Below are 23,552 nucleotides of genomic sequence, written 5' to 3' on the forward strand. Positions count from 1 at the left end.
GACAGAGAAAGCCAGGGCACATAGTGCAATGGCATCTCCCATAGCACTCCCTGCACCAACTGCACCCAGTGTTTAAAAGGAAAAACTGTCCACCAGAGAACCCAAAGCACCAAAGGGTAGCAAACATAAACGACCACCACACCTGGTCAAAAGTCTTCTCCGCATCAATTCCCAACACCACTGCAAGGATCAGCTCCCAATGTGCCACCCAAATAAGATCTAACAACCTCCGCACATTATCTTTGGGCTGCCAGCCCATTATAAAACCTGATTGGTCGCCATGCACTAAATCTGGTGCATAGCACCGTAACCTAGTTGGCAAAATCCGAGTGAACAACTTATAATCCACCCCCAACAAAGAAATAGACTGGTAAGAGCCACAGTCAACCGGGTCTTTCCCCTGTTTAAAGATCAGGGCCACTCCTGCTTGACGAAGCGATATGGGTAACTGAGGCTCCAAAAGTAAAGAGTTATAAAAATACTAGTAAAAAAGGCCCGTTTCCAAAACCAATGAAACGGGCGCTAGCATGTGGTTTTTGTGTGTGTGTGTGTGTGTGTGTGTGTGTATGTGTCACAGAGTTATTTTGTGTGTGTGTGTGTGTGTGTGTGTGTGTGTGTGTGTGTGTGTGAGTGTGTGAGGGTGTGAGGGTGTGCAGGTTGTTGATGTGTTTCTTTTTTTGTTTTGTTTTTTGCTTGGGGGTTGGGGGATGTGCTGTGCTGTGCTGTGCTGGAAAAGTGGGTTGGATTGGTGTGTGGCTTTGAGGGTGTGTTTCTGTTGTATTGTGTGTGTGTGGTTTTGTCTGTCAAGGAGGTTTGTGGAGGGGGGTCTTTCTGTTGGTGAAATGTAAATGTAAATTTTTGCACATACCCACAGCAGGAATATTCTTCTCTCGTTCCAGCGGTGGTTCTGTGCTCTCCGCTCCTCCCTTATTGTCACGTAGTTTCCTCTGATTGGTCCATCTTACGTTGCCTAGTGTTGCCTGGGAACGGTGTTGTGATGGTCCTTTGTGTTTCAGAATGTTGAGGGTGTTTTTTCTGATTGGTCCGTCATGTGAGGGCGGGGCAGTGAGACATGGTCAGTGTTGAGGCTTCACCACCATGAATCCATGAACGCTTCAGTGAGTGACTGAGTGACTTCAGAATGTTGTCTTCAGAACGTTGAGGGTGAGTTTTATTATAGTAGATGTCAATGGCTCGAAAAATTTCTTATAAAACAAATTCAAGAAGCCATCCAAACCTGGTGCCTTATTGGAGGGGAGGTGGCCAATTGCTGCGCTAACTTCTTCCATCGAAATCGGAGCCAAGTGCTGATCATTTGTGCTCTGAGATAAATGAGGAAGCAAAACCTCATCCAAGAAACTCTGTACCTCTAAGTTTGAGGCCACCATCCCAGCTGAATAGAGCTGCTCATAATAGCGAACAAATTCCTGACTGATTGCCCTATCCCCACGGGAAGTTCTAATCTGTTCAATGAGATTCCGAGTCTGCTGCTTCCTAAGCATAGCGGCCAGAAGACGCCCTGCCTTGTTACCCCCCTCAAAGTAAGCCTGATGCATCTGCTGAAGAGAATGGGCTATGACGTCTAAACCTAACTCCTGCAACTCCCACCGATACTGACCCAGTTCTTGAAAAATCTCTGGTTGGGAGGAATGAGCTCGATGATCCCATTCCAATTGACCTAGGCGGAGGCAAAGCTGCAGGCGCTGCCGATCCCTCACCCTAGTCCGATACTCATGCCTTAAAATACAAATTCTGCATGCAAAGGCCTTAAAGCCTTCCCAAAGAGAAACAGACCCTACAGATTCAATATCTTTGAGTGTAAAATATTCCTTAAAATCCGCCTCCAACTGCAACAAAAGTTGAGGGTCCAGCAACATTGTATCATTGAGGCGCCAAAATCTACTACTCTCTCATCCCCTGGACTGATGGATAGTCAATGAAACCTGAGCGTGGTCAGACCTCACCCAGGATTCAATAAGTACCTGAGAGTTCAATGGGCATTGACCCCATTCCAGGAGCCACAAATCAATGCGAGTATAGGAATCATGAAAGGCCGAGTAGAAAGAGTACTTCTGCTCCCATGGATGGTAAAGATGCCAGACATCTTCCAGTCCTAAGCGAGCCATAAAACCGCACAGCTCCTCACAATCTCTTTTTGAATAGTAAATTTTAGAAGAGTTGTCCAGCAAAGAGTGGCAGGTCAAATTAAAATCCCCTCCCATTACAAAAATACCATCCCCCAAAGATAAAAGCTTAGGCAGCAATGAATCAAAAAAAGCTCCCTGATCTGAATTAGGGGCATATATGTTAACCAAAGCGTAGAGCAGCTCATTCAGCTCCGCTTTCACAAAAATATAACAGCCCTCAGGGTCCAACAAGGTGTCCTGAAGGGTAACCCAAACAGTTTTGTGCACCAAACTCCCCACACCATCAGTCTTCCACCATTGTGCAAGCAGACGACTACATCACGGGGTCGATTGCCCAAGCAGGACCCTTGCACCCTATGTGCCCTATCCAACAGAGGAGGTGGTACCAGATCAGAGGTTACAGCAACCTGAAGGGCCTGCAATCTCTCTCACCCACACGTCCAGCACCATCTCTGGTAGACCCCAGAGATGTAGGTTGCACCACTGTGATCTGTCCTCCAAGTCCTCTATTTTAAGAACCACCGCTTCCTGTTGCTGTTCCAATTATGTTGCCCGACCCCACAGTCACTCAAGATCTCACAGTGTGTTTCTAAAACTTCCTCTGTTTCCTCCACCTGTAAGCCTATCTCGCTCACGTCCTTTTTCAACTCCTCCATCATTTCCTGAAGTTTGGATCTCACAGACATGAGGTCCAACTTAATCTCCTGAAACCACATCCTCATTTCATTCCGGAGGGACGCCAGTTCTACATTGGAGGGTGCTGTGGGACTTTCTGGCACAGCGCCATTCACTACCATCTTGCTGTCTGGGTGCAAGCCTACTCTCAAATGCAGAATTGCAGGTAACGTTGCTGCTGCTGTGCACAAACGGGCAGACATGCAAGCCCAAATAAATCTTGCGTCCCACAGCAACTCACACACCTTAGATTTGCTGGGTAGAGATGCAAATTATATCTCTCTTCCACAGAAAGTCCCAGAGCTTCTGGCTTAATCTGCCATCTAGTTGGAGGACATCACTTCCTCTCATGTGCTAATTTTTTTTTATGACTATACACTAATGGCAACATTAGTTAAAACAGAAAAAGGCCATTTTTAATGCTCCAGTAAAAATGGCCTTAGTGCATGGGAAAATCCCATGCAAAGATGAACTAAAATCACTTTTTACTGCAGCTTAGTAAAAGAACCCCTAAGATTTTTGCTGTAGCCATAAAGAAGGAAGCATTTTATTCTACAACCTCAGGACTATGCTAGAAACAACACTTGCCTGTGTCCTTGATAAGTATTTTACTGATGGATGTACCAGAAACTTATCAGCCTGCATATGTGAAGTATACATTGGCTCATACTTCTGAAATTTGCAAATTAGGTACTTTGGCCCAGTATGATGTAATGGTTCAATCCAAAAGCAAGAATCTTAAACTGGCAACACTCATGCTCCGATGATCAAAGGTACTAGAGGTCACTGGCACCAGTCTAGTGCACATATTTACCAGTGTGGCATGATCAAAGGGGTCTGGCATGAGGGCGCCAGGGAATTCCACCTATATGATCAAAGCACTGCACTGTGATTATAGGGAGCTGGCGTTAGGATTAAGGCTGTCTTCTTCTCCCCCATTCATGCAAGGCAGCCCGGGCTGTCACCATCAGCCCGGGCTGACACCCTCAGTTCTGAGAGTCCAGTGGACTCCCAGAATCCCCCAAAGGCAAGAACCTGGTGGCCTAGTGCCCCCCAAGCCCCCCCCCCCCCACACCCCCGTACACTGACACAAGGGGATGGAGGTCCTATGGACCTCCAGCACCCCTAACCCCCCACCAACCTCTGGTGGTCTAGTACATCCCTCCCCCTATGGTCTAGTGGCCCAGAACCACTCTGTACTTTCAGATGCTGGAGGAGGGAGTAGCACACCCTCCTCCTTCCAGCACTGCCTCCAAAATGGCAGCACCCTGCCCTGCCCACTTCATCCTGGGATGTACTAGGTGAGGCTTCCATACTATATAAGAGAGAAACTCCCTTATATGGTATGGAAGTCCTGCCTAGCACATCCCAGGATGCAATGGGTAGGGCAGGGTGCTGCCATTTTGGAGGTGGCGCTAGAAGGAGAATGGAGTGCTACTCCCTCCTATGTCATTTGAAGGTACGGAGGGGGTTTCAGGATGACACTAGACCACCAGGGAGGGGGCGTTAGTCCAGAAGGGGATAGTTGGAGGTCCAGCCCTCCATTCTGTTGAGGCGTCAGGGGTTGGGTCACCTTCTGTTGGGGCGGGAGGGTTGGAACGGGCTCACCTGTCAGGGGGGTGGGTTGCATTAGGCTTTTCTGTCATTGGAGGGACATGGAGGTCCTCTGGACCTCCTGCCCCTTGGAATGTTTGACAGGTCCAGGTTTTTTTTTTTTTTTACAGCCTGGACCTGTCAAACAACTTTTGCGGGAGGATTGTGCCTTGGACGTATGCCCAGCACAATTCTCCCGCTGAAGTATCTCAATGATCAGAGCTAATAGCGCACATAAATTAGCATGCTATTAGCTTTGATCATAGGGGCATTATTGCTCCTCGCAGTTCCGGTGCTAAATTTAGAGCGCTATTCGGAACAGCACAGGACTCTTGATCATCTGCACATCAGTGAATTTTATTGAAAATAGGACAGGATTTGTCTCTAAAGCTTGCTTTGACCACTAATGATTTCTTGCTACATTAGATATTTAAGCATAAATGGTTAAAACTGTATACATATGTATAAAAAAAAAAACTTCAAAAGTTAAAATTTTTTAAAAAATGGTTAAAAGCACTGTCTATTAACTCTCCCGTAGTACATACTTGCATCTACTTACAAATTTCCTGATGAACCCAGAGAACGTCACTCTTCTGAGGGTTTAAACATAGTTTGTTGTTCCTCATCCACTTTGAATGAACTTGTACATCCCAAGCTTGTCCCAGAGGGATATATAACTGGATGTCATCAGAGAAAATCCGGACACAATTACCAGACTCATCTAATGTAGTACTGAAAGGATGCATCTATAAAATGAACAGGAGAGAATATAAGAAAGCCCCTTGCAAAACCCTAAATGGTAAAGCATGAGGAATGGAAAACTGTAACCCAAAACTACACTTTGAGACCAGTTACTTGAAAAGAAGATTATCTAAGTGTAATGCCCCTGTATTGGGTGCTCCTGGATTTAGGTCTGACCTGGTTGGAGCCTCCCAAAGGCATTCTCCATCAGTCTCTTACTCGCTTGGCACTCGATGCCTCCGTCTAGGGAAAGGAAGTGTTAGTGGGTGGGATTACTCTCTTCTCCCCCCCAAAAACCAAAGAAATACAAATCCAAAGGGAAATTGTTGTGAACTAGGCTGGCCATTGAATCCCACAGGTCAGGCTGGGGTGTGTGTTCCAGCTCCGAGATGGTGCTCTGCAGGTTCAGGAGACACACTCTCTCAGGATCAAAGATTACACTGGAGTCAGCAGTTTATGAAAAAAATTCACTGTTTATTCTTCAACTCCACAAAAGCAGGAACAACAAACCGTATCAACTCTCCAAAGGTGAATGCAAGACTTTTAAAACCACAATCCTTCTGATAATCCCCAGGGGACCTCCTGTATTCTCCTCCCTTGCATATATTTACAGAGGCTTTTTTTTAACCCTCCATTGCCCCTGGTACAAAATAAGTACCTGAATATATGTAAACTGCTTTGAACGTAGTTGCAAAAACCTCAGAAAGGCGGTGTATCAAGTCCCATTTCCCTTTCCCTATTGGAGATTCTACATGGAATGTTGAAATTCTGTTGCTACTATTGAAGATTCTACATGGAATGTTGCTATTCCACTAGCAACATTCCATGTAGAAGCCTGCCCTTGCAGATCAGCAACACGGCTGCACAGGCTTCTGTTTCTGTGAGTCTGACGTCCTGCACATACGTGCAGCATTGCTGATCTGCAAGGCCAGGCTTCTACATGGAATGTTGCTAGTGGAGAAGTAGCCTAGTGGTTAGTGCAGTGGACTTTGATCCTGAGGAACTGAGTTTGATTCCCACTGCAGCTCCTTGTGACTCTGGGCAAGTCACTTAATCCTCCGTTGTCTGGTACAAAATAAGTACCTGAATATATGTAAACCGCTTTGAATGTAGTTGCAAAAACCTCAGAAAGGCGGTATATCAAGTCCCATTTCCCTTTCCCTATTTGAGATTCTACATGGAATGTTGAGATTCTATTGCTACTATTTGAGATTCTACATGGAATGTTGCTACTATTGGAGATTCTACATGGAATGTTGAAATTCTGTTGCTACTATTGAAGATTCTACATGGAATGTTGCTATTCCACTAGCAATATTCCATGTAGAAGCCTGCCCTTGCAGATCAGCAACACAGCTGCACAGGCTTCTGTTTCTGTGAGTCTGACGTCCTGCACATACCGTACGTGCAGCATTGCTGATCTGCAAGGCCAGGCTTCTACATGGAATGTTGCTAGTGGAGAAGTAGCCTAGTGGTTAGTGCAGTGGACTTTGATCCTGAGGAACTGAGTTTGATTCCCACTGCAGCTCCTTGTGACTCTGGGCAAGTCACTTAACCTCCATTGCCTGGTACAAAATAAGTACCTGAATATATGTAAACCGCTTTGAATGTAGTTGCAAAAACCTCAGAAAGGCAGTATATCAAGTCCCACTTCCCTTTCCCCTTTCCCTTTTCAGCAGGACTATGTACACTTTTCAAAGATTCCAGTCCATGTCTATCCCAGAAGAATGCTATACCAAAGGCTGTGCTCCTCTCAGTTTCACAGCTCCAGACCCCCTGTGGCCTGACTTCTTTCCAGTGGTGACCCCTACTCTAGATCCACCCTGGTCTTAGGATGGGCACTCCCTGGCTCCAAATCCCTGTCTTCTGGGCTGGGTCTCTCCACTGCGCCCAGTTAGGATTCCCCTTTATCTCCTCAGGTCAGTGGCAGGGGACCATCAGGCAACCAAAGACTCCTCTAAAGGGCAAACACTACTCCTTATCTCAAAAATACCAGAAGTCAGACAGTGGACCTAAAATGGCTCTTAAAGTATGGAGTCTGAAAAGATGGCCTACGCACAAACAAGTTATGAGGTAAAAATCTTCCTTTGCGAGCTGAACTTTACACCTCCTTGGTTTTGTGTTCAATGTGCCATCAGATACCCTAGTCTTCTGGTTTTTTTCCTGTGGCCTTTCATAATGCTGTCTTCATTCTCGAAGCATAGATGAACCATGGGCATGTTGGCACGCAACGCACGTATCTTATAGAATACTATCAGTTGTGTGCATTGCATGAAGCACTTAGGTGTGCCAACAGACAGCAGCCATTGACCTGCCATAAGTGGGTACCCCAAAAGTTTTGGCATGTCAATAAGCCTTTATCTTAGTATTCTATACTGGCTTAGGCTTACGTAAGTGCCATTACACAATAGGGGCTCAGGGCCCAATTGTAGCATCTTTATCAAGGTGCCAAGTTATAGAATTGTCCCATATATGCCTTTCATAGCATGTAGAAATAAGCAGTAGCAGTAGTAATCTGCATATAATGAATTATACACCCCTACTTCCACCTACAACCACCTGCTAAGGATTTTCATTTGAAGCAAGCCCCAGTAGCCTCATGGATGAGGCAATAGCCTTTAAAACAGGGATTATGCATTATGGAGTCAAATTCCACCTGGGTTAGTACTCAGAAACTTGGTTTTGTGTAAATGATTTCAAACCAGTATTCTTTCCTGCCAGGCAACAGACATTCATGTAAAGGAGCACATGTTTGCAGAGCAGAGGAATAGCCTAGTGGTTAGAGCAGCAGAGTAGAAAGCCAGGGTTCAAAATCAACTGTCTCTGGTTGGGACTGTGGGCAAGTCACTTCACCCTCCATTACCTCAGGTAGAAATATAGATTGTGAGTCCCCTGTGCACAAGGAAATATCTGTATTCCATTTGCTTAGGCTGTGCATTTGCAAGTGCTATGGCCGAACGTGTGTATCAGTCTATCCTTTTCCCCTCAAAAGAACCTATGGTCCTGGTTTCCTGTTGGAAATCAGGTTATCTTTGTATGAAAATGAACCAATAGCTTCCCATTTCTTCTAGCTAGAACAATTATTGGCAGACTTGCTATAGCACAATGGCACATATCCTGTCTTATAATTATGTTCTTCATTGCTTGCCAAGGTGCATGAGTTTCCACATAATCCCCCGGAGTCTATGTAGTGCAACTTAAGTTGCATGCACAAATCCGGTCATATTCTGGATATGTGTGGGCAACTTAATTAGTTATCAAGTCAATCAGTGCTGATAATTGCCAATTAACAAGTCATTATTGATACTGGCATTAATTAGGATTCATGTGCACAACTAAGCATAATCTGTAATGTGATGCGCATAAATTCTAAGTCGCATAGTTGAAAACAGGGCATGGCCATGGGGGTGGAATGGATGGATCATTGGCATTTCTAAAATCTATGCAATATGTTATAGAATACACCCGGTCCAGGCCTAATTTAGATGCTGGCATTTACACCAAGTTTTACTTGGCATAACTACCCTCAACTAAATTTAGTTGCACAGATGGGCGTTTGGCATATTCTATAAACTACATGGAAATGTAGCCATATTATATTAAGTACGCCTAAAGTTAGAATATGCCTAGGTATATTTTTTCTCAGTGCCAATTTTTTAGACGTGGTATATAGAATCCAGTCCAATACTATAATGTGTCCACTTCATGGAGGGGGGGGGGATTTTTTCCCCTTTGGAATTCAGCAGCAGAGCAAAGTGCATTCGTTTCTTCAATAAACTGTGGAGAATTCTTGCAGCTGTGCATAAATTGAGCCCTGCTTGGTTACTGGGGACATGCCAGCATCAATTTCTTTGCAGGATTTGTTCACAGAACCTATGTAAAAAGCCTGCTCAGGAATGTCCACCCCCCCCCCCCCCCCCCCCCCCCAGCTCACGGGCGTCACTTATCCTCTACAGGCTAAAATAATTTGGAGCAAGTTAAGTGTGAAACACCAGCTCCTCGCAATATTCGTGCCCTAAACAGAACAAAACTATTGGTTATTTACTGGACCTTGGAGGTGAAATGTAAAATCAAACTAATTAAGACTTTTAAACCAATCCTGCAAAATTTCGAACAAAATTATTCAAAAATCAGTATTGTTCGTGTCAATATCTACGTCATGGCATGATATAAGTGACTTGTTTTTAGCCTGTGGACCTGACCAGTTTGAAATAATACACACCTCGGTACTTTCTTCTCAATATAATATGCCCTGTCGGTTACGCTGGCCTCCTTTGGGACTTTCTGAACTTACCACAACTTAAGTGCTGCCTTCCCTTACAACTTGAGTGAATTTTTTGTCTCCTTTTAAACTGCAATTATTCTTAATGTATTACATACTGCACATTTAAATTCTTTCCTGAATAAAACGCGAGACTCCATAACTAGCTCCAAGGTTTATAAACTATTTAACTATCGGAATAGTCGAGTGCACAGAAGCATTCCTGTTCTGTTATCAAAGCTTCTATTAAGGGCAGTGATATTAAAATAATGATCACACTGAGCATTTTATCCTTCTGGCAAGAGGAAGTTGAACAAATCAGGACCTATTTGAAAGAATCATTAACCTGCAGTTCTTGCAACCATACTGAAAAAAAGTATTTTCTGAACGTTTTTAAAGTTTGCTGTCTTTTGAGGTTAGCCCCCCACACTCACACACATATAATTTTAAAAAACCTGATGATTGTGGTGTCCTTCATGTTAGACCTGGGAATGTCTTGGAAAGAGAAATGGTTGTATTCTTGACTATCTGTGATTAACAAAAGATTCTAGGTCGTACTGTATTTATTTCTCTTGTAGATGCAGGTGTAGTAGAAAAGAAAAGGCTGTTTTAAGTAAATAGTTAGCTGTTCAGAATAAACCCTAATTATCTCCTTTGAAAGCTACAAGTATGTGTGTGCGCGTGCTCGCACGGTTTTATGAAAATACGAGACACTAGCTTACATAGTGCTCCACTCACTGTCTCCATTAATCAGGTCTGTTTATATTCCAGAGCTAGTATACCTTGCTCCCTGGTGGGGGTGGGGGGGGGGGGCATTACTCTTCCGCCAAGAGCACGCTGAATAGACAACATATTTAAGAAAGCCAAATCTGCCGTCTCGTCAGTGTTGTTCCACTTTAAATTGGTCAACTCAGCTCTGTAACAAGAAAAGAGAGTATTAAAACCCCATCATCTAGGATGAGATAACGGATACGTATTGTACAGGTTTTTTTTGGTGGGGTGGGAAGGTGAAAGGGGAGGCTTTTAACTACGTCTTTTTAGAGGGAGAGCGAGTACAGAACGTCTCACCAGGATCTCTCTGAAGTAATATTATCTGCAATATTAGTACATTAGCAATGGGATCTTATGTGGGAACATTTTTATTTCTCCGTTCGTTCACCCCATTTGGACCAGATTCGATATATACGGAAATTCGAATTAAGACACTTGTTGGATGTTCCTTGAGCAGGTGACTGGAATTCCCAGGGGTGCATTGTCCAGTCTTTGAAAAGTTTGCAGGTTTGACAAAATCTGAACTCCTCAATTCACCTTTCCGGCACAGGAAAAATAACATCATACACTTAGATTTCCAGACTGGTACCGTTTAAAGATGTGTCGGACTGAACACCAAATACACAATCTCTGGTGTAGTACTTTCTAAATAATGTATCCGGAAGTAGGTTCGTTTGTGATAGTTTTGTAAAAGCAGTTGGGATAAAATATGAAGCCACAAACTAATGTTAGGATTTATTATCAGACGTTCTCAAAATAGTTGAAGTGCTTTACAGTTGTCATCTTAAATGAAAATGTAAGTCAAGTGTATAAACACTGTGTTCTAATCATTTTTAAATGAAAACTATTAAAGATGGAACCGTAAATTATGCGTTTATATTGCATCTCATGTACCAGTAATTCCCGAGTATATAACTTTTGCTCAAACGTTATTATCTTCCCGGTTGTTGAAATAACTAAATCACTAGTTGGTCAAAAATCACGTGACTGTGGTGTATCTAGTTATGGAATTTAGTCTCAAATGCATGAGTAATTAGAGATCCACATGAAAGGAGCTTGAACTGCTTTAATAAACTGTATTTCTTATAGTGACTTTTTTGATTTGTCATGAGTGAACTTCATTTATTTAGGACCACCTTTATCTGTTCTTCCTCCAGACTAGACCAGGCAATTTTTTTTTAAATCTCGAAAAAAAGAGAACCTTTCATTTGTATTTTTTCCTAGTATCTTTTGAAAATGAAACAGATTAGAGAAAGCTCAGTGAATTCCACAGAACTAACCTATGAAGCTGTTTCATTGTCATTACAGTAACCTATTATTCTGCACTTAACTTTGGGCCGGATTTATAGCGCCTAGTGGAGATTCCCAGGACTTATGCCAACCGATATCTGGTGTAAATCTAGGCAGCAACTTGAGCCTTCTGTAACTGCAGCATATTTCTTTGGAATGCCCCTGACTTGCCCGTGTCCCTCCCATACCCCTTTTTGGGTTGTGCGCAAGAGGATTTGGGCACATGTGGTTACAGAATGCAGGTGCAGCCAGATCTGTGACAAAAAAAAAATGAGTGCAAATTTGACATCAATAATTGATAGCAGCCAATTATTGATTGTTAAGGACGCCATTTATAGAAGGGAGTGTTGTACAGTAAAAAAAAAAAAAATCCGGTTGGATTGTGCTGTGTGTGGAGGGGGGGGGGCTTACACACACACACACACACACACACACACACACACATACATACATACATACATTCAGCACAATCCAACAGAAATGTCTTCTACGTATATAAAGCTAACAGGAGAAAACTACAATTATTTTGCTTACTCTTTTCTGACCTAAGGCAGGGGAGTTTTAGCTTCAGAAAGCTGGTCGCAAAGTATTATCACCTTATAGTCTTTTTTGTTTGTTTTTATTGTTAACCTTTCGATAAGTTTCCGTGGTTACAGAAACAGGGTACCAATACTTCTTTCCCAAACCTGGAAATCTAAGCATAAAGCAATTTACGCGCGCATTTTAAAGCCTTTGTTTAAATTGTGAGTGAGGCGCTTTCAGGATGAACAATTAGCGAAGCAGACTTCTGAAGCCTCCACAGCGTCACTGCACTTGAAACCTGAACACTTTAAACCCCCACAACAAAGTCACAAAATCATTGAGCTTATTTCCGTTGCGAGGGAGGGGTATGGGATATTTTCACTATTTCGTGTCTCAGTTTCAAACTGTCTTAAAATATTTCGTCCTAGGGCTGTAAGATTTGATGACCCAAAGCCAGAAATTCCATAAACTGTGTAGGGCATGACTTCGCGCTGAATACATAATCGAAAAAAAGAAACTATTTTTTCCCTCAAACTTTAAATTTTGTTATGATATTTGTTCGGTTAGAATTTTTTCAGAAAGGCTTCCCAGATGAAAATTGCGCCCTGGCAGTGAATGAAAATTTACTGGCAATACTAACCAAATCTCACCATACTAAGTAAATGGAAATAATGAAAACGTTGCAAAGTTGGTTTATACCAAATGAGATCAAGTTTTCTGACCTCTAGACTGTTTCATTATTTTCCCCCAATTTCTGATATCTGGCTTATGGCGCGAAAGTAAAGGATTGCGCTTTTTAAATTCATTTCCTATCTCACAGAATATGAGCTGCGCAAATCATCTCTATCTGAATACAAATAAAGTAAAACACAACACATGAAAACGGCATAGTAAGAATCCTAATTGTTATGAGATCCCCTTAAACGAGCGCTGCCCACCGATTCTGTTTCACGCTCTTCTGGGTTGCGCCCAGCTGTCAAAGACAGAAAATCAATACCATTATTTCCAGCGAACTGGTGAAAACCTTTGCATGTGAAAGCACAGGAAATTACATCATATGTTACTTCTTTTCAACAACAATCGGGATGTGGCCAGAGGTATCCTGGGTTCATTTCCTCCCCTTTTTTTCTTGAATTTGGATAAATTAGTTTCTCTCCTCGTCCTTGTTTTATATACAAGGCCCGGATGACCCAAATCAGATAATGTTTCATCGTAGATCAAAGTCATTCTCATAAATACGATAATAAAACAGGTCACCACAGAGAGCAGAAAAGGCAGAGTCTTAGTGTCAAAAACCTAAAGAGCTCAAGCTATGTATCATGTTATCGTGCGTTGATATTGTACTTAGAGAACAATATTGAAAGCAAGATAAATGGACCAGGTTTTTAGTTGTTAATAAACCTATTTTACCAAACAGCAGTCTCGGAAAACAGAAACAGATTTCAACCAGGGATTTCTTCACCCTTCAAATGCGTTTTCGTTGTATTGTAATCAGCCGTGGGGTTTTTAATTATTGAATGGCAGGTAAGAAATAATTAGATAAATAGATAGATAGACTTCATTTTAAATCATAGATTGGATTATAGTAGAGTAGACTGGGATGGGACTGAATGGATTTTGGAGAGATTTGGTCAATGTTTGATTGATTAATTCGGATCAGATAGCCTGGGATCCGTTTAACTGACACTGGTTTTCTCTGAACTGGACTACACAGAGATGGATTAGATTACAATGGATTGAACTAGTCTGACGGTCTGAATCAAACTGAACCAGATTAAACTTAATTCGAGATGACCTAGAGAGACTGAGTCGAACTGCAGTAGGGTTAAATTAGGCTGCGCTCTGTGGGGTTCACAAGGAACTGAAATGAGCCGAGCCCAAACTGGTTAAGGAGACGATTTATCTCGGGATGGGTTTGGTGGAGGAAGGTAGTGGGTTGGGCAGCAAGAGCCTAGATCCCCTGAGGATTTCACACCACCCGCTTCCATTCACAGAGGATTTAACCCCCCCTCCCTTACACGCCAGGACGATCAGGGGGATTAAAGTGTAATTAAACCAGATAAATTATCTGCCTGGAACATTTTTTTCAAAGGGTCCATTCTAGTGAGGAAACGTCTTTGACGCTTCATTTACTTATTTAAGAATTCGACCAAGATCAAATAAAGGCTTTCATTCGGAAATCTTATGAATATTGGACTTTAATCAAATTAAATTCGGCCTGAAAGGACTAGTTTCAGTGTTGGGATTCATTAAAAGTGGAAGTTTAGACTAAGGCTGGCTCAGACTAACAACCGCTTTGTCTAAGATGCCGGAAATATTTGTTTCTCGTTTGAGTAATACTGTGCTGTCCATTTAGGGAAGCACCTACTTTGGGTGACACTAAGATCTAATATAAACCTGCAATGCTATGAAATGGCAGCCTGTATAATCAGCGCTTTTTTCCAGACCAGAACCACAGACACGGGGGGTCCCTTGCAATAGAGTTATGCGCCAGTCGCACAATAATGTGCCTTGCAGATAGTTAATGGCATGCAAATTTTATGTGTGGGAAGTTTTCAAGGGTGGCAACCTTGTATGGAGTCCACTTTTAAAGGAGAGACGAGCGACGCTGGCCATCATGGCGGGCCCCGGCTGGGTCTTGCTTGCCAGAGTCACATTGGGGGTGGGGGACCTGTTTCAGGCCCAGATGTATCAACCGAATGTAAAAAAAATCTAAAACGTAAAAGTCGTTAAAAAAAAACGAAGAATGCACCAAAAAAACAAGCCGCACATGTTCGGTGCGGTATTGTAAAGTACAATGCATCAAACTGGTGTAATCCCCGTCGTTAATCGGCCCCTAAAGCATGTGCAGAGCAGCCAAGCGTTATGCTTGCTGCTCTGCGTATGCCACAAACGTAAAAAAAAAAAAAAACACAAACACGTTGAAAATAAAAGGGGAAAAGGCGCTCGTCAGGAGCGTCCTGTATGGATGCCCCCCCCCCCCACCCGAGGTCACTGCTGCTCCCCGCTTCCCCCTGTATTAAATAAAAAATCAAAACAAACATCCAAAGTTTAGCAGCCCCGGCCCCCCTCCCTCCCTCTCTCTCTCTTCCTCCTTCTCCCACAGCTCCACCTGCCGCCATCCTCCGTCCCCGTGCCCCACCCCCCTGAGGTCATCGCCGCCGCCGCTCCCCCCCCCCCTCCACTGGATCCCCCCTCCACCTTACCGGGCCCGCGCAGTGCCTCTCACCTCTGTGTGAAGGCGCTGCATGGACAAGAAGACCATCTCATCACCGCGAGTCTTCAGGACGTCTCTCCTTCTTCCCTGATCTGGGCCCGGCCCCGTCTGACGTAAGGAACTAAGTAGTGTGCGTGAGGACTCAGGAAGATTCCCAGGCCCAAACCTGTTCTGACTGGATTTTAATTTGAATCACAAGGGGAAGGTCTCCTCCAATAGGAGCTTCCCTATGGGTCTCTAGGAGGGGCGAGAGTGGGGTTTCTTAAATTCGAAGTTTTGGACACCTCCAAGGCCCTCCTCGGAGGCATCAGGCTTACCTACCGCACCCACTCATTTTCTGGTCAGGGTTTTTATTCACTGTTATTGTTTTTTCTTGGTGTTTTGTCGCAGCTTGGGAGGGTGCGTGAACAGGCCTCAATTTTCACCCAGCAGTGAAAGTTAGGCCTAAGCACACAAACTCAGTCCTGGAGGTCCAGGACTGTTCTTGCTCTTGCTGTAAATGGTGGTGCACATGTTAACCTTTGTCTGGTTTGTTACAATGTAACATAGTAACATAGTAGATGACGGCAGAAAAAGACCTGCACGGTCCATCCAGTCTGCCCAACAAGATAAACATGTGCCATTTTTTGTGTATACCTTACCTTGATTTGTTCCTGTCTTTTTCAGGGCACAGACTGTATAAGTCTGCCCAGCACTATCCCCGCCTCCCAACCACCAGCCCTGCCTCCCACCACCGGCTAAGCTTCTGCTTTTCATGCGTATTCTTTGTTAACTTTAGTGTTGCTTGTGTTAAAAATTAATGGTTCCTAACCAATAAATGAAGCTTTGGCCCATTTTATTCCACTCTGACTGATTGTTAAGCTAAGTATGTCTTTTCAGTGCTACTTAATTGAACACTAATATGGTAAGTGACCAGAGAGGGTGTAATTGTCTCACATCCCCTGTTAAACTTGCTGTTAATGGGGCAGAACATGTTGGACTCATGCGCTTTAAAGTTTCACTGTAAGCGTGGCTTTTGTACGGATTCTCAAACAAAAAATGGAAGTGAATGCACACATCAGTGCCTGTTCTGCACCTCAATGTGAACCACCCAAACTTTCTTACACATAAATTTTTATGAGGCTCATATTTGGGCACAGAAGAACAGGCACAGATATGTGCTTTATTTTGGGTTTGTTCGGACATCTGCATGTCTGTTACCTCCTCTCTGCCTTTGAAACTTGCAGGGGCTTCCTTCCAGTTGCAAAACAAGACAAACCCAGTAGTTAAATCTCAAAAACTGACATGAAACGTGTCCACAAATCCATGTACGCTGCTGCAGACCTGATGAAAAAGTTCCTGTGATAACCATATTTCAAAAGTCCCTATTTACCTTTCTGCATGCTATGGAATACTCAATAGCCTTAATCGCATTCGCTTTATTGCAATGCGTGGCCATGTATTCATGTGAGTTAACACCTGCTCTCAATCCCTCTCTGCCTTCAACCCATGGTAACCACAGAGCTAGGCCTATGGTAACTTTCTGCATTAGCCCCAGTGTGAGACAAAGTTTATGAAAATATGTCCCTACCTGCTAACATTTTCCTGCCTTCTTATGGTGAAAAAATCCACTGGATGATAGGGGCAATTTAATGGAAAGTGAAACACTTGTTTAAAATTATTCTTCTGAATAATCTCACTGTGGAGAATAATCCAGAGCACTGCTCCCTCTAACCTGAGTGAGAGTCCTCCAGCTGCATTACTGCCAGTAGGGGGTGTAGTGCTTCAATATTGTGTTTTCAATTGATAAGGACATTTAGGTTCCTTGGAGTCCTGCAGAGCTTGCCTGTCCCTCACTACTAAAAATGTGATAGTGAAACAGCACCCCCTACTGGCAGGACTGTAGGTGAAGGACTCCCTCTCAACTTAGAGAGAACAGTGAACAGGTGCAATAGAAACATTGAATTTTTGTCTGCTTGTGTGTGTGTGTATTCCTGCTGTACAAATTTTCAACTATTCGGGAAAACAAGTATGTAGTCTTACCCTGATAATTCTGTATCACAGCTTATGTCTTGTATCTTTCTGGTGTGATCTTTCATCTTTTCATTTCAAATATCCAGAGTAAAGACATTATACCATGGAGAGAAAATGAAATTAATGTATATGTGGAATGTCCACCAATAAAGCATCAGCTGGAAAGTAGACATATTTCATTCATTCATTCATTCATTCATTCATTCATTCATTTTAGAGATTTATAACCAGCATGATCTAAAAATCTAGGCAGGCTGCAGATTACATTCAAGAATTATATTCAAAACTAAATAAAACCAATCACCAGTAATGACATTTGACTTGCCCAGTTTGCTTCCAGATTCATACCACAAATCTCATTGGCTTTCACATCACCTCTTTGCATCTAGGGATCCTCTATATTTATCGTAGGCCTTCTTAAATTTCATTCTGCTTCCGCCACACCCACTGTCAGGCTGCTCCACCTATCATCATCATTTTTATAGTGCATTGGCATATGCAGTGCTGTAAAGTGGTAATAAGTCCCTATCTTGAAGAATTTACAATCTAAGGGGGTCTTTTACTAAAGCTTAGCTTGAGTTACCTGCAGCAGGGCCCTTAGGAATAAAATGTAACTGAGACAGTGGAATGTAAAGTAATTTGCAAAAGCCATGAAGTGTGTTCTTGGGAGAAGTAAGAATTGATCTCTAATTTTCCTGATTCCTAAGCAACCACTACAGCACCCTTTACTGTAAAGAAATATTTTCAGATGTTACTACAGGGTCTATATTCTTGGAGCTTCGTATCATGACCTCATGTTCTCCATGGAATACATCTGCTCAAACATTTTTCCAGTCGTGACACCATGATCACAGCCACAGTGATGCCTGGGTCACTGCTGATGTTAAATAATATATATTTTATTCTCCACCAATTACCTATAAGGTAATAAGATAAGAATACGTAAGAAAAAAAGGGGAAATTAAATATTATATTTGTTGAATTACATTAACCTGCACTGCAAGGTTTTGTGCTCAGAAAATAAAGACCATATATTTAACTTTAAAAGGTTTATTTACAATACAGGTAATGTAATAATGTTACAGGAGAGAGGCAGCTTTTAAGAATCTTTCACATGGGAAATGTGCCTTCAAGATTAAAAGTTCTGAATTATAAATTATGCTGAATAATGGTAACTCACTTTGATAGAAGCTGCTGGGTGGAGTGATGAAGATCCTTGCTGAAACAGAAGTATTTTGTTGCAGAGTTGTTGTTGTTGCCTAGAGAATTCTTTTGAGGGTGAAGTCCAGCAGAGAGGCAGGAGGCAGAGCGAAGAGAACCAGATCCCAAGAGAGAGACCGGTCAGGAATCGATGAGCCAAGTGTCCAGAGGGAAGAAGCCAGCAACAAGATAATTCAAGCCCCTTTTGTAGTAGCTGGTCTCTTCTATTTTTAGTAACTGGTTTCATCTATTTTTAGTCATCTATTTTAGTAACTGTTTCATCTATGAGGCTTTGTCTGATCATCTGTGGCAGATACACATCCATAAGGCATCTGACAAGATTACAAGAATCTTTGTCTGAGAGTAGGTGGGCTTCTCAGTCTGGGTCATTGTCTGAGAATAGGTGGAGTTTCACTGTCTTTTGTTAGGTGTAGTCTCTGTGATTGCTGTCCATCTTCAGAGTTGTATTCTTTGGAGATATGTTGATGGACTTAGGTAACCACCCACCTAGTTTTTGTTGTCAGTAGTTTCCAGAGGGAAGGGGGAAGTGAAGTCTTTGGAGCTGTATATTTTTTATATTTGTATCTGATCCAGCAAAATCAATAACTCTGACAATTAAACTCATATCATGCTATACTGAGGTATGTCATAAAGGCGTCCCAATGTAGTGTCCAGGTGCTACCCCAAACGTGGCATGCATGACCTTATTTGGCTCATAACTCACAGTTTGGGAAGTGCTGGTACATTGTTAGGTCCTTTGGTTACACGGGGCTTTTAGTGCAGATGCAGAACCGTTTTGTCAGTCCCTTTCAGGACTGTCTGTACTCCGTATCCTTTCTGAAGAACAGCATCCATACCTGGAGACGATCCTCCAGCTGAAATCTCACCAATAGCCTGTACAGTGGCATTATCACCTCCTTTTGTCTACTCTTTATGTCTCTCCTTATCCAGGCTAGCATCTGTTTGCCTAGGCTACCACCCTGAGAGGATCTCTGGTAGAAGATATGTAGGTAGCATCAAGGACATGTTAAAACCAACGTCAAATGCACACTGTACTCTTGAGGTCATTGCCAGATTTCTTTGGAACAGATGCAATATCTCTTGTTTCACATTGCCCTATCCTTTAGGAATTTTGTTCTATGAGATCCCTTCCTGTAATGAGGATGATAACTAGGGAACTTCTACTGTTGAGCCTCTAATGGAGAGAGAGAAGGATGGGGAGGAGGTCAAGAGACATGCAGTGTGCACCCAAAGGAGACTACCGCCAGGCCAGTGCGCCCTCCAGGAAATAATTTCAGATTTAGCACGCACCCATAATGCATGGATGAATTATTTATTTATTTCCTCCTACACTCGGCACTTGGCACACGCCAACCAGTCACCATGCGTGTAGCGCGTGAGCCTTTACCACTAGATAGATGGGTGGTGTTAAGGGCTCAGGCCGGTTTTGGGCACGCTGATTTCATTTTTACTGCAGGCCCTTTTCCCGTCCCATTTTTTTTAAAACCCTTTTTTGTAGATGCAGTAAAAACTGGCCCGGCGCACACCCAATACACGCGTCTACACTACCGCAGACCGCTTTTTACTGTGGCTTAGTAAAAGGTCCCCTAGATCCCCTGTTTAGGGGATGAATTATTCTTCTGTATTCTTCATGTTGGAATTAATCTGCTGTCTTCAGTTCTCTTACATAATGTTTTGTTTTATTTGACATTTTTTAAAATACACTCTGTCAAATAACTAATGTCACAATACAGAATTTGCTTTCCTTTACTGTAACTGTCAGATTGCTCAATAAACATTGAATAATAATAATAATAAATACACAGGAATTATTCCCTCCACATCCAATGGATAGAAAAGGACCTCTTCAAATAAGGTCTCTCTACTGGTTGGTGAACAGCAGCATCTCAGTCCCACCAAATTCTCCCTGAATTTCTGCATTCCAAATGAGTGATCTTCCACTTTTTTGCATTGAAACTTAACTGCCGAATAGCTGGATTACAATACAGAAAATTCAGATTTCACAGTAAAGACAATTGGGGATCATTTTCAAAGGCTTAGCCCTAGTTCTACACCAAGGACTCAATTTACAACCCAGTGAGCTCCAGGAGCAACAGTTAACGCCAAGTACAAAGGTCTACTTTCTTAGGGGTCCTTTTACCAAGCGGCGGTAAAAGGACCCCTGTGCTGGTGTCAGCGTGTGGGTTTGCCACATGCTGAGGCCTCCTTTTACTGCCACCAGTAAAAGGACTTTTTAAAATGGAAATGGCGGTGAGGTAAGTGTAACACTTGTCGCACGGCCATTTCCAGGTGGACCCTTACCGCCTCAAGGGCTCCCGCACTAACCTGGTGGTAACCAGACAGCGTATAGCACTGACCAATTACTGCTGGATAATCCCCCTTTGGATAATAACCACTTGGCCACCTGATGGTTAAGCTTGCCAACTCCACAGGACCATCTCTTCTCGACCAAGCATTGTGGCCACGGAATCACGTCGGACCAAAGCAAATGGGTATCAGAGAACCGCCAAATCATCTTTGATAGCATTGACGAGCTGTCCATTCAAGTAATTGGAAATGTTGCTCCTTCCCAAGTGCAGCAGAAAGAGGTCAGGTTGCTTACGCTGTTGCTTGAAGTCTGCCAGCAAGGGGACCAGGTTGTGCCACCACATCCCCTGGTCGCCCCACCATGAAAGACGCACTCCATGGGACTCCAGTCAGAGATGTAGTCCTTCAGGGGACTGTGCCACTCTCCTACGAGCCCAATGGATGAAGGAGAGGCCCACAATCCAAAACGCATACTCCGGTGAAAACCTGCAAAAGAAAGAAAGGCCCGAGAGCTTGTCTCGACGGGCCCAGTTAAACGAGGGCTGGGCCCGTTCGAGAAGGCTCTGAGCAGGAAGGAGGGAGTGCGTGGGTGGGGGGGGGCAGGGGTCAGTGTTCTCTGCTGGAGGGCACGAGGGCTGGCGTGATTGGTTGGCTTAAAAGAAACCAGCCAACCCTTTGAGCCCGATTTTGGCATTTGATTGGTGAGGAGGTTGCCGGAGGGCGGGGCAATTGGGGGGGGAATAAGGCTGGGATTCCTCCGAGGCTCAGGGCGTTTCCTGATCCTCGGAGGCGGCTTTGGGCAATGCGTCCTGTGAGGGAGTTGCTGGGGAGGAGGACATGCAGGCAGAGGTGTCCCTCTGTGCTAGTGATTCCCTGGAAGAGAGTCCAGAGTGGGTGAGTGCAGGGGAGGCATCTGTGCCTGTATTTGCTCACAGATCTAAGGACATAGCCAGATCTGCAATTGCAGTGGAAGCTGCAATGGGGGCAGGAAGGAAGCATCAGGTCAAAACTCCTTCAGCCGGGTCAGGCAAGCAGGGCGTAGGTTCTAAGGCGAAGGGGTCATGGAGATCGGGGGCTGTGGAGCTGCCAGGGCGCACAGCTGCCCTTTCTGGCAGGGTAGGGCTGGCTTTGGGAGAGGGGGAGACAGATGACGGGGGCCAGTGCAGGGAGTCTGTGGTTTATCCTCCCTCTCCATCTGCTGCCTGCATGGAGGCTTTGGAGGAGGGGAAGGGGGCTGGTTTTCCAGATGGGAAGCACGGTGGCCTTTTGTTAGCATATGCGGACACGGTCCTTTCAGCCTTTCAGCGTTTCGAGGGGTGGTCATGGTTGAACTACGACGAAGCCTTCAGGGACAAGATGGAAGAGAACCTCCATATGTCCTGGGGGACACAAGATATCAACTTATGGTTGGTTCACATGGCTCCTCTGTCCTTGGCGGTGGGGGTGGGGGTAAGGGCAAGGGAGGGCTCGCTCTTGCGACTCCAGGTAGGTCCTTTCGTGCCTTGAATATGGGGGTCGGTGCCCCAGGATCCAGATCCGTTTCATCCTCTGAGGTGTGTTGGCGGTTCAACAGAGCTTCCTGTCCCTTTCCAGACTGCAAGTTTTGACACGTCTGTTCCGCCTGTAGCCAAGGATATGCCACGGCAAAATGTCCGAGGAAGAGGGCAGGGGGACCGTCCACCATTAAGCTGTAATTGGTTTAGCCATGCCCCTACACCAGTGAAGGTTGATGCGATGCTGCCATGGCTCCATCAGTACCCGGTGGGGGAGGCTGCGGAGATATTAGGAAGGGGTTTCACGGACGGATTTGTCATTCCATTCCAGGGTCGGTTGGTCAATAACTGAGGTTGGAACTTGGTGTCTGCAACTCGGCTGCGAGAGGTGGTGAGGAAAAAACTGACGGAGGAGATTGAGTTGGGCAGGATTGCCGGTCCATTCGATTGTCGTCATTTTCCATCCTTTATGATCGCTCCTTCCTGGCGCTTCCTTATACCTAAGAAAGCGCCAGGAAAATTCCGCCTCATTCACAACCTCTCGTGCCCGATGGGTGGTTCTGTAAATGCGGGCATTCCCAGGGACTTCTGCTTGGTGCAGTACACATCATTTGACTGTGCGGTGCAGCTGGTCCGCCAATGTGGTGTCGGGGCGCAGATGGCAAAGGTGGATATCGAGGTGGCCTTCAGGCTGCTACCCGTCCACCCTTCTGCGTTTCCCTTGCTAGGTTTCCATTTTGAGGGGTCATTTTACTTTGACCGATGTATGCCGATGGGTTGTTCGGTCTCCTGTGCATACTTTGAACGGTTCAGCTCCTTTGTACACTGGGTGACCGCGCAGAGGTTTGTGCTCGACAGTCTGGTGCACTATTTGGATGATTTTCTGTTCATTGGGGCGTCCAATGGCGTGGACTGCGGTCATTTGTTAAGAGTCTTTATGTCGGTTGCGGAAGAATTTGGCATCCCTTTGGCCTCCGTAAAAACAGAGGGCCCTGTTTTGGTCCTCACCTTCCTAGGCATTGAAATTGACCTGTTTGCCGTGAGAGAAGGTGGCTCAGTTGGAAGAGCAGATTATGGCAGTGTTACAGGCCCATAAGGCCCTCTTGCATGCCATTCAGTCCCTGGTGGGGAGCCTTAATTTTGCATGTCGGGTCATTGCGATGGGTCGTGCCTTTTCTCAACGCCTGGCTTTTGCGACGTCCGGGGTCACAAAACCTCATCATTATGTGTGATTGTCCTCTGGAGTTCGCAGTGATCTGCGTATGTGGTTGGAGTTCTTATCTGCGTTCAATGGTACCTTA

This window comes from Microcaecilia unicolor, chromosome 1 (assembly GCF_901765095.1).
Source record: "Microcaecilia unicolor chromosome 1, aMicUni1.1, whole genome shotgun sequence".
Taxonomy (NCBI): domain Eukaryota; kingdom Metazoa; phylum Chordata; class Amphibia; order Gymnophiona; family Siphonopidae; genus Microcaecilia; species Microcaecilia unicolor.